The 10,983-nt window shown below is 41.8% G+C and overlaps 1 protein-coding gene across 2 annotated transcripts in view; it reads left to right on the top strand.

The window, feature by feature from the left end:
* Positions 1–10,074, top strand: part of ANK3 (ankyrin 3) — a 104,425-nt gene extending 94,351 nt beyond the window's left edge. For both annotated transcript variants that reach the window (XM_081824213.1, XM_081824214.1), the window contains exon 24: positions 8,644–10,074. The gene's annotated coding sequence lies outside the window, so the exon portion shown is untranslated. The remainder of the gene's footprint in view (positions 1–8,643) is intronic.
* The last annotated feature ends 909 nt before the right edge of the window (positions 10,075–10,983 follow it).

Consider the following 10,983-nt stretch of genomic DNA (forward strand, 5'->3'; position numbering starts at 1 on the left):
GCAGGAAGGGAGGAGCCGTGAGAACAGGTCAGTTTAGCTGGCAGAGAGTTTGGCCCTTGGGTCTGCAGAGAGTGGAAAGTTGGGAGTTTTCAGGCCTCACGAGCCTCTCTGTAGGGATTCTGGCCTGTCACTAAAGGCAGAAGGAAAGCTGTGCAAAGCGTCGGGGTGGGGCGGGGTGTGATTGAATGTACATTCTGCATCACTCGCTCGAGGGGCAAGCAGAGAATGCACCGGAGGTGGCCATCACGGATGAGCAGAAAACCGAATAGGAAACTATATAGACGCTGGCTTGGGCTGTGAGGATAATGACAGGCAGGCTGAATCAGGAGACATCAACATGGCTTGCTTTTCACGCAGGGTGAGGGACAGGAGAAAATGACCCACGGCATCTGTGCCGCAGTATCTAGAACGGACCCACTTCTCGTGCATGCCTGACAGCCCAACCTGGGGCAAGACACGTGTACGCACAGTAGCTGCATAAAACGCTAAGCGTGAGTCCGCGGTCTTGAGTTGGTCTGCAGAAGCGGTTATAAGTGATACGTGAAATGAATCTAGAAGAGAGTTCAGTCAACTTCAATATGCGCCTCAGAGTTCGCCCGCTGGTTCGGTCAGCGTCAGACTCTGGGTGGTAAAGGACCAAGGCGGTCGCCCCCACCAGCTGAGCCATTTTTCTAGAGCCACATATACCCAGTATCTATGAGTAAATGACGCCAAAAAAATAGAACCGTGCTATTCTTCTAGGTCCTTCTGAGTAAATGAATACAGACAGGACAGGGTCACTAAATGTACAAGAGGCCTTCAAATGACAAATAACCCACCCCGTAAAGAAGTTGTCAGGGCTTTGGCTCACTTGCGCCCCCACTCAAAGAAGAGAGAAATTCAGAGAGAAGTCACAGGAATGTGAAAATAACTCCGGCCTAAAGCAAACTTAACGCGTCAGATGGAAAGAACAGTGATTTGACTGTAAGCCTCACGTTACTCTCCAGGGTGCTTATTTACCTTCCATAAGTGAACTTAGGAAATGAGTCCAAGAACACCACCTGGATTTCCATGACACTGAATGTGTGCTCCGGAAAAATCAATTTGCAAATATATTGAGAGTTTTTATAGCCCTGCTGCCTGCCCTTTTTTAAAAAACAAAAACAAAAACAAAAAAAAAACTGAGCAAATGGAATGCTGCCAAATTTCACTGAGTCTCAGATGGTGACATCAAAATTTTTATTTTTCATTTTAAAACCAGTTTTATTTTGAGCTATCTGAACCCTGCACCCGCTTTTCTTTAATACCAAGTCACAGCCATCCTGTTTTTAATGTTTTTAAGGGAAAAGCAAATGGCTTACAACAGCTATACAGATTTGTACATAGTATGTACAAATGTACTAGTATGTAGTGATTTGTAGTTTACAAACTGCTTTTACATTTTTGTCTTATTTAATCCTTCAAACAAGCCTCTAGAGAGGTCAGGCCAATTTTGTTTGCTACCTTCTACAGATGAATATTCCAAGACTCAGAGAGGTCAATGACATTTCTACTGTCACACAGCATGATTGGTAGAACTAGGACCTGAACTCAAGATGATTGATTCTCCACCTACTGCCCTTTCTATTGCACTTAGCTGTATTACTGAAATTATTTATGAATAATAGTCATGATATAGCAAATGATTGCGTATGCCAAGTAGTAGGTAAGATCATTACATACATTACCACATATAATCCCCAAAACAATGCTATAAGGTAAGTGCTACTATCTTTTTTATTAATGAGGAGACTGAGGTTGAGAAAAGTTAAATGATTTACTCCGGGTCCTATAGAGCTGACGAACAAAAGAATGAAATTTGAACTTATCCAGAACCTAAGTTCTTAACTATTACTCGTATTCATAGTTAATTAGTATTTGATGATGATTAAAGAACTAAAAGCAAATTTGAATCAAATAGATGTCCATAGGTAAACTGTAGTAAATGTCTTCATATTTTACACAATGAAAATACTCAGATTTTTGTTCTTTTTTAAAATAAAGTAGAACTTCATTTTTAAGGTAGCCATAATCCCCAAATGTTTACTTCATAAATACCATTAGAGGGCTGATTAGTGAGGTTGTAGCAAGGGAAGGTCCCCAGATAGAAACCATAAAGGACTGTGGACCAGCTGGGTCAGTCCTTCCCCCTCTTTGGGGGAAATGCTCAGGATCTCACGGCCATATGGAAGCTGAGTGTGACAAGAGTACCCCGCTTGCCAGAGGCAACACTTCTTCTGAGCCAGAAAGTTGATTGATTTTTTTCATTCCTTCAAAAAATATTTGAGCTTCCACCTGTCTGAAAGTGGAAAGGGAGATGTACAATGGTGAAGAAAACTTCCACGGTCCCTGCCCTTCCCAATGTCTCATCCCGCAAGGGGGAGCGAGATGGGACAGATGTTTAAGGGCTGAAAATATAAAATCCAAGTGCCAATACAAGAATAATGCAGAAACGTAGTTAGACCTTTGGCAGGTGGGGAAGGTCGCTCAGAAGTTATGACAAGGGCTAGGACCTGGGCAGTGGTTTTAGGAAAATCAACAGGTGGATTAGCTTGGGGGGAGGATGAGAAGAAGGGTTGAGTCAAGAATGACTCCCAGGTTTCTGGCTTACACAACTGGGTAGTAAAGAAAGGAACAGAAGCAGGATGGGTTTTAAAAAGAACATCAAGCACTGAGGCTTGGACTTGGGTTTGAGGGTGCTTATGAGCCATCCAAGTACTGTATTAGATGCACAAGTCTGGAGCTCTGCAGAAAGGTTGGGGCCGCACCTATAAAAATGTAAGAGTTCTCACTAAAGAGATAAATGTTGAATACCAGAGAACAGATGTGATCATCTAGGGAGAGGGTCAAAGGGAGTAAAGAAGGAGCTCAGGATTGAGTCCTGAGGAATAAGATTTTAAAGAGGAATAGAGTTTAAAAGGTTGCCTCTGACCTCTTCCTTTATAGAAATCTCCAAACTATTCTATATCCTCTCACCTAAGATCGCCGACATGTTCAGCCTCAGCCCTCCAGCATACTTGTTTGGTTTTACCTCAGGATAGCTCATTCCATACAGTTTCATGGCAGTGGATGAGAGAAACGTTCCTATAATGTAGATTAGCTAACAGGCTTTTGTAAGTAGGTCACTGTGTGCGTTTAGAGCTCCTTTACTTTTTTTTTTAAGATTTTATTTATCTGAGAGACAGAACGAGCAGTGGGAAGGGGCAGAGGGAGAGAGAGCAGCAGACTCCCTGCTGAGCAGGAAGCCCAGTGCGGGGCTCGGTCCCAGGACCCCGAGATCATGACTTGGGCTGAAGGCAGATGTTTAGCCAACTGGAGCTCCTTTACTTCTTAGCTACTATGTGCAAAGGCTTGTGACACACTGTGTAAGTGGTAGGGAGGGTACAACGCTGTAAGACATTATCCTCAGTTTGACATTATTATCTGAGAGAACTCCTGCCCATTTTAACTTTACAGTCTAGTCCAAGGGGCACACATGATCATAAGTCACACAAATCAAAATACATAAATGTAATAAAAGATAGAAACAGAATGCTCAGGGCATCCACTGGAAGATATAATTACCTCCAACAGAGGGGATCTTTTAAAGTTTCTTGGAAGTGCATATTTGAACTAGTTTTTGAAGAAAGAGTAGCATTTGAGATAGGGCAGTATGGAGAATCAGATGACCTTTGCTTAGGAGTTTGGTCCTTATCCTGGATTCTGTGGGGGTACCACTGGAAGCTTTGTATAGGAGAATAATAGAAGATTTAGGTAACCCTAGCAGTAGTAGAGGGAGGACAGAGTTTGAACACAAGGGCCTCGGTTCTGAGACACAGATGAGGGCCTGAACCGGGGCAGAGAGAATGAAAAGGAGAGAACAGATTTGAGGAACCAGATTAGTTCTGTGTTGGGAGGGAAGGGTGAGAGTTGAAGACATCAGGGTTGCTTGTATATAGGTAATTATTTAAGAAAATCATAGAACCTAAGACCACAAAAACAAAAGGAGGGATTGACGTAGCCTGGGTGATGAAGTAGCTTCATAGATGGTCAACATGCAGGGCCCTCGACATTAGTCAATGATTAGGGAGACAACTCTGGGCTAGAGATCATAGTGCGGTCATTTTTGGTATTTGGGGGAGAAATGAAATGGCCTGAGTGGAGGGAATTGCCGGGGAGCTTACTAGCTAGGTGAACTTAGACTGGTTCTGTGCCTTAATTTCCTCACCTCTACTGGGATAAGAATAACATACCTCGAGGAGTTGTTGGGAGAGTTAACTGAGTTAATACAAGTAAATCACTTTAAATAGCGATAGGCAAGCCCATAGTAAGCACTGGGCAAGTTCAGCTGTTAGTAGAATTAAGACAGCCCAGAAGAGCACCTTGACGAGCCTGATCAGTGGCAAGTAGACGAAGATGTGAGGGGTGCCAGGAACAGTAGGAGAAGTGGGAACAGCAGTGTCACTGATGTTCTCTGAGAAATCAGGGATAACTGAAAAGTATTCTGAAGTGTAAACTAATATCACATGCAGAGAAATTCCAGGGGAAATTTTAAGACAGGCATTCTCATTCCTCTTTACTAATGCATGAAGAGAGAGAGACAGTGAAACCCCAGTGGTCATAGTTAATGACAGGTCTGGATTTTCACCCAGCAGATTCTCCTGATTCTGCTTCCCAGAAGTTCGAGGTGCAGCCTGAATTTCTTCACTCCTAAAGATTTTCCCTGAATTTATTTGGAGTAGATATGTTCTTATATAATTTTGTTTTTATTTTTCTTACCCTTTAAAAAAATCCCTAATTAAACAAAAGCCTTGGCTTTGAGGTGAAGAGTAAGGGTTCTAGAGTCAGGTGGTTTGACTTCTGTTTCTCGCTCTACTATGTACTAAGTGTGCAAACTTGTGCTTGTTTTATAGCTCTGAGCTCTATTTCCTTATCTGTAAAATGGAAGTTACAACTGTACCTTATTGTTATTAATATTAAATGAGCTAAGCCACTCCACAACAGTGCCTGGCATATAACATTTAATAATAATAGCTGTACAATTTTATTAGTGCTGTATGTTTTTTACTACCAAAATATAGATCAATATTTTCCCTGTATTTTTTTAACTGGCTCTATTTTAAAAATCACAGGTCACTAGAAAAAAAAAAAAAAAACTCAAAAAAGCCCCACTTACTGGTAGCAGTTGAACAAATCTACATGAACTGGGAGTTATTTTTAAGTTGCACTGTAGTTTTTATTATGATTACATGAAGTAACTAGAATTAATGCTTAGAAAAAAATTGTTCTTAGCCCCATGACTCCTATAATGAGAGAGACAAAGAGAGGGGAAGGAAAGAGAGATGGGTAGGAAGAGAAAGAAATAGAGTAACAAATCTACGTTCTTGGTAGGCTATTAGGAAGGCGTATCAGAAAAGGCTTTCTCTCCTAAAGCTGTAACAAGCAAAGTCTAAAGATGAGTAAGAGTTACCCTGCCAAGGCAGATCTCCTTAGGGAGAGCACAGTCTGAACTTCCATGGAGATGACATTTGACACAAACTTGAAGGATAGAGAGGAGTTAATATAGGTGAAGATTAGGGGAAGAGAAGTATAGGTGGATACAAAATCATGAGCAAAGAAAAGGAAGTTGGAAACTTCCAAACATGTGTTGATGACTGACATGCAGTCTAGCTCCTCCTAGTGTGGTCTGTGGAGTATCAACAGCACCCGGGGGTCTTACTAGAAATGCAGCGTCTCTGGGTTTACCCTGACCTCCTGAATCAGAATCCACATTTGAAGATCCCTTGGGTGATACATGAGGACATTAAACTTTGAGAAGCAGTGTTCTAGAATATATCACTGGCTCTTAAACTTGGTTGAACATTCAAATAATCTAGAGAGTTTTTTTCAATGTTTTTTGATGTTGGGCTCCACCCCAAGAAATTCCAAATAAATTGTCATGGGATGTAGCCTGGCTACTGGGTTTAGTTTAGTTTTGTTTTTTAAGCCTCCCAGATCATTGTAATATGCACCCAAGTTTGAGAACCACTGGAAATTGTGAAACAAAGCTTTTCACTGAAGAGTCGTAGGCATTGAGGCTGATTGGGCTGAACTGCAGAGAGCTTCATATATCCAGCTACAGATGGGTGATTTTTGTTTTTAAGCTGGGCACTAGGGGCCAAAAACCACTGTATGTGGACTTATAAAGGAAATGGTGGTTCGAAGCTCAAGCATACCCCTGACTTGAAAATGGATATGGAAAGCACAACATTCATCTGTAAAATATAAACTTCCATGAAAATCCACTGAATAGCTGTTTTTCTATACATGAAAAATGTTTCTTAAAATTAAAAAAAAAATTATAGTGGAATGACTAAAAGGAATGTTTGTTTTTCTGAGTTGTTTTCTACTATCTTTGGGTTTGAAAAGCATGCAAAACCCAAAGACAGATTGCTAAATGCAGAGGCTTCTATCTCATGTATTGCCTAAACCCCAAAAGGGAAAAGGACTCAAATTCTATTTCTGAAATGTCATCTCGATGGCTCCTGCCCTCACACTTTTCCATCAGATGGCGCTCTCATCACAATTTGTACAAGGTCAGTATTTTATAATAGGCCTACAGTCCCTGGGCCAAGGCGCTCATGCTTTTTGTAGAACGCTGTACTTGGTATAAGGTCTTTTGTCCAATGAATGACCTTCCACACTCTGATTGCATGACCAAGAACAAAAGCGATTTACAAGGGGAACTCACTCCCAATTTTTTTTTTTTTGAACTATCACTCAAATCCTACCTGAATATAAATGGATATAATGAATAGCATTTTAAAAAAAATTATAGAAACATATCCAATATTTCTATAAAAGATAAAATTTGCTTGCACTGAGGTGATAAGAGGAAGACCTTGCTTCTTATTGCAAGATTAACCTGGGAAATTGGATTGGCTTTTGGAAGACAGGATGCAAAACAAAAAAAGTCCAACTGGGTCGTAGTGATGATTGCATATCTATATAAATTCCCTAAAAGTTATCAGACTATATTTACAATAGATAAATTGTATGGCATGTAAATTATATATCAATTAAGCTGCACAAAGTGGGGGGGGGGTGCTTCAACTAGATAAAATTGCTGAGGCCCTTCCCTAGGAAGACAGAAGGGGAACACTGGGGTCACGTTATCACAGGGCCATCTAAGAACCCTGGTGCCCAGAAGATAAGGAATAAGTGGTAATAACAGGGGAGAAAATCCTGATTTTACTCGGATTTGCCCACTTTCTGGGACATGGCCTGCCCAGATGAGTCATTTTCTTTCTCTACCATTTCTGCAGTCATGTTGGGTGCGGCGGGGGGAGGGGGGGGCAATATTGAAATCACCCCAGAAGGAATTGACACTTTGATGTTCTTGGCTCTAAGCATTAGTGACCTGGGGCATGGAGGTTAGTAGCAGTTTTCATACAAGAAAGGAAGCAAGAACCTAGTAGAGCAGACAGAGGAAGTGCTATACCAACACGCTGACCTGAGCCAAGGTATCCTGGGTGATCCATCTTAAAGGGAAAAGGGAAAGAAACTTGTCTGGAGTAAGTGAACAACCTCAAGGTCACTGAGGACACATGGGCCCCAACAGAAGCACAGTTCTGAAGGTGCCCCTAGACCTGTAGAAATGGTGTGTTGCTTACCAGTGAATGAGCACGATTGTTCCTAAAATTGTTCTTGCCTTACTCAGGTTTTCTGTAGGGGCTAGGACTTGTTCTCAGGCGGCATTCAAGCGTGTCACCTTTTCACACTGAAAGAGGAGGACGAACTATATGTAGGAAAATTTTGTTTTATGAAGAAAGCGTGCATAGCAAAAATTGTTGATTTATTTTGACTGTATTGACTGGTTATAAAACACTGATACTTTATGCCGTGATTATCCAGTAAGACAAGATGTCCGCGGCCCCCATAAAGAAGCTCAAATATAATGAGTCGATCTTGTCCGTGACTGATGTGGGGCAGGAGGAGGGAAAAAGTATTCTTTGCAGCGGTGGAAGACAGTCTTTAATTTTAATTTGCACATGGAAAAGCAGTTTCAGAGTAATGAAGGAATGATGCTGTTCTCCCTTTTTGAAAGATGAGTTGCACTTTGGGGAGTGAACACTTGTTATAAAACATACGGACGTTACTGAAATAATTTATCCTGACTCCGTATCCCTAGCCCTTTATGCCCATGAGAACCCCAGACCCCTGATATTTTGATGTTGATCGAAATCCCAGAGAGCATCTCTGTCAGCCTTCTCATTTTATAGATAAGACGAGGCCCAAAGGGCTGGAGGTGGCTTTCACGAGTACCTGAGTGACCTGATCAGAGATGGCAGGCTCCCTCGAAGAGGGTCTTTTCCAACTCAATCTCGAAAACCACAAAGACAGTGATCAGTGTGCTGTGGAGAGCATGGGTTACCTAGAAAAAAGTCACTGCCTTCAAAGGGCTTGCGGGTACACCTCAGGGCTTTGTCCTAGCAGATCACATTGGTCAGAACATCCTGTGAAACCCCCCCATTAGAAAGTAGACGCCCCGTTCTCTCAGGCTTTTCTGTTGAATGGCAAGGAAGGGTTAGGCAAATTCTTTAAAAAAAAAAAAAGGAAAGCAAGCAAGCAGGCTAAACTCATTACCTATTTTCTCTCTTTCCACAGGATCATGTGTTTTTACTGCCAGTATTGAGAAATTCATGGAAGATATGTCAGCAGGAAGTAAAAATTCACGGAGAAGGGTGTGTGTGTTTGCTGCTTCCACACATTAATGGCATGATTTTTTTTTTTTATGCAAAAAGAAAAAAAAAAAGAGAACTACCCACATTTTAATTTAGCATGAGCCAATTTACAGAGCATGGAAATTCACTTTCACTCCCAGGATTGGCGCGTGTGCAATTAGCAATGCAGTGTATATACAAGAAGCCATGCTGTTAACAGTTTATCTTAAGTAATTTGGTGTCATTTATAAAAGGAAGAAATTCCTGCCGCCAGAACGGACAGAAGATGGGACGATGAAATCACAGAGAAACACTAAAATTACTAACTCCACAACAGCTCGCCTTATTTTTCTTGGACCCAAACTGTCAGGGTATAAACACTATTTGTTTCTTTTTTAAAACATCTATAGTTTTGCTGTAAATAATAACACTGTATAAATTCTAACAGAAAAATAGAATAAATGTTGATAAGGCACTGCCTCTTAGAACACAAACAGAATATTGCAAATGCATTTAACATACTAGGGGTCTCAAGTGACCACCCTAGAAGAGGGGGGAGGGATTCTGGGTGGGGGGACCTTCACTGATTCTTGTATATTAGCAATTATAATGTTTGTATATGCAAAACTGCTAGCTTGATTTAAAAAAAAAAAAAACAAAAACAAATCTTTAAAATCTGCTGCAAATTTAAATAATTCCCCAAATGAGGAATTCTGTAGTTCTGTGAAAAAATTTTTTCTTCAGAATACTAATATTTTGATGCATGTGTATCACCTTATTTTGATTAAATCTTTTCCAATTTTGCAAACACTACAGTATACTGCAACACAGAAGATTTTATCTGTAAACACAAAGCCCTTCATCTAATATTTGTTGCTATTGCCAATTTTTCTATGAAATGACCTAAAAATGGAAGAAAAAAAAAATCCCTATACGGTAGTTGCTTTAGGGGGAGGGGGGGCTGTTAGTGCTTAAAAGGGGGTAATGCTTGCCGCTTTAGAGGTGGATGGTGCTCATAAGAGGCCCCAGTCGGGCGTATTTAAAATGGACTGAACCGAAATTCTTAGCTAGTAGAATGGCAGCACGCTGTGCAATTACTATGTATCGTGTACTGGCTATAAGATGTAGACACCTTTGAATAAGCCAATCATTTGTAACCATTCTAGCAGTGTCATATTAGGTTAATAAGGCTGCTGTGTTTTAAAGGGCATTTTTATTTGGGTTTTGGTGAAATCCTTCAATTTGTTGATTATATTCATATAAAATCAGCATTCATTGACACATAGCTCTAATGACATATGTATGAAAAACCATACACTGGATGACCTAGTCGATTATTTAAGCCTAAAATAAATTGTGTTAAACTCTTCACCCACCTCTGCTCTATAGTGTCCTTGTGTTCTCTGGCAAAAGGTCTGACTCCTGGGCGTCTGGCCTCCCCAGCCCCCTCCCTGGTCCTGTTCCAGCCCCTGCCTCCGGGGTCACTCGAGTCCCTAACGTTCAGTTGTGCCCCGCAGACTCCCAGCTTACAGAAATCTGTGGAGGAGCCAAGACTTAAACATTAACTGACAACTGATCTTTGCCCTCATCTGGTTTGTGCTGCCCCCAGAAAAGTGGGGAATTGGGGCTGTTGCAACCGCATGTCCGGAAGTTGTACACAGACCCTTGCAGCAAGCATCCAGCCTGCAGTTGTTTTAGCCCCTAAGGCACTCGCTTGTTGGCCATTGGCGTTCATTGTCACTGCTTGTAAGTCGGGAGACGTCACATGATAACCCAGATTCCTAACTTCTCCTAAAACACAGGATTGGGCAACAAGAGCCCTCGTTCCCCGATGGCAACAACCTGCCAGGGCCACGTGGTCCCTGCGCTCCAACCCAGTGTGTGTGGTCCAGGCCACACGGAGGCCAGCCCACCTCTTACATTTATGGGTCCTGACGGGCCTGGTAGGCACCGGAATTTGCAATCACACCCTACATGATAAATTCAACAGGGGCAGAGACCGTGGCTGTTCTAATTCGCATTCTAGCCCAGAGCCTCGCACACAGTGGTGATACTAGCAATTCTCACTGCTAAAATTGGAACCCTCACTGCATGCTCAGCTGTATACACAAGCGCGTTGCATCGAGCAACTCCGTCCTCGTAACCACCGTAGGAGGTAGGTCCTATCTTTGGTAGTAGTTGGCCCCATACCAATATTACATGGGCGCTTGGAGCCATTTGACAGCGTCCCGTATTTCTGTCCATTAAAGATGACTGCCGACGGGACACCTGGCTGGCTCAATCA

This window comes from Leptonychotes weddellii, chromosome 6, assembly GCF_054177405.1.
Source record: "Leptonychotes weddellii isolate Sample4059 chromosome 6, ASM5417740v2, whole genome shotgun sequence".
In the NCBI taxonomy this organism is placed as follows: Eukaryota; Metazoa; Chordata; class Mammalia; order Carnivora; family Phocidae; genus Leptonychotes; species Leptonychotes weddellii.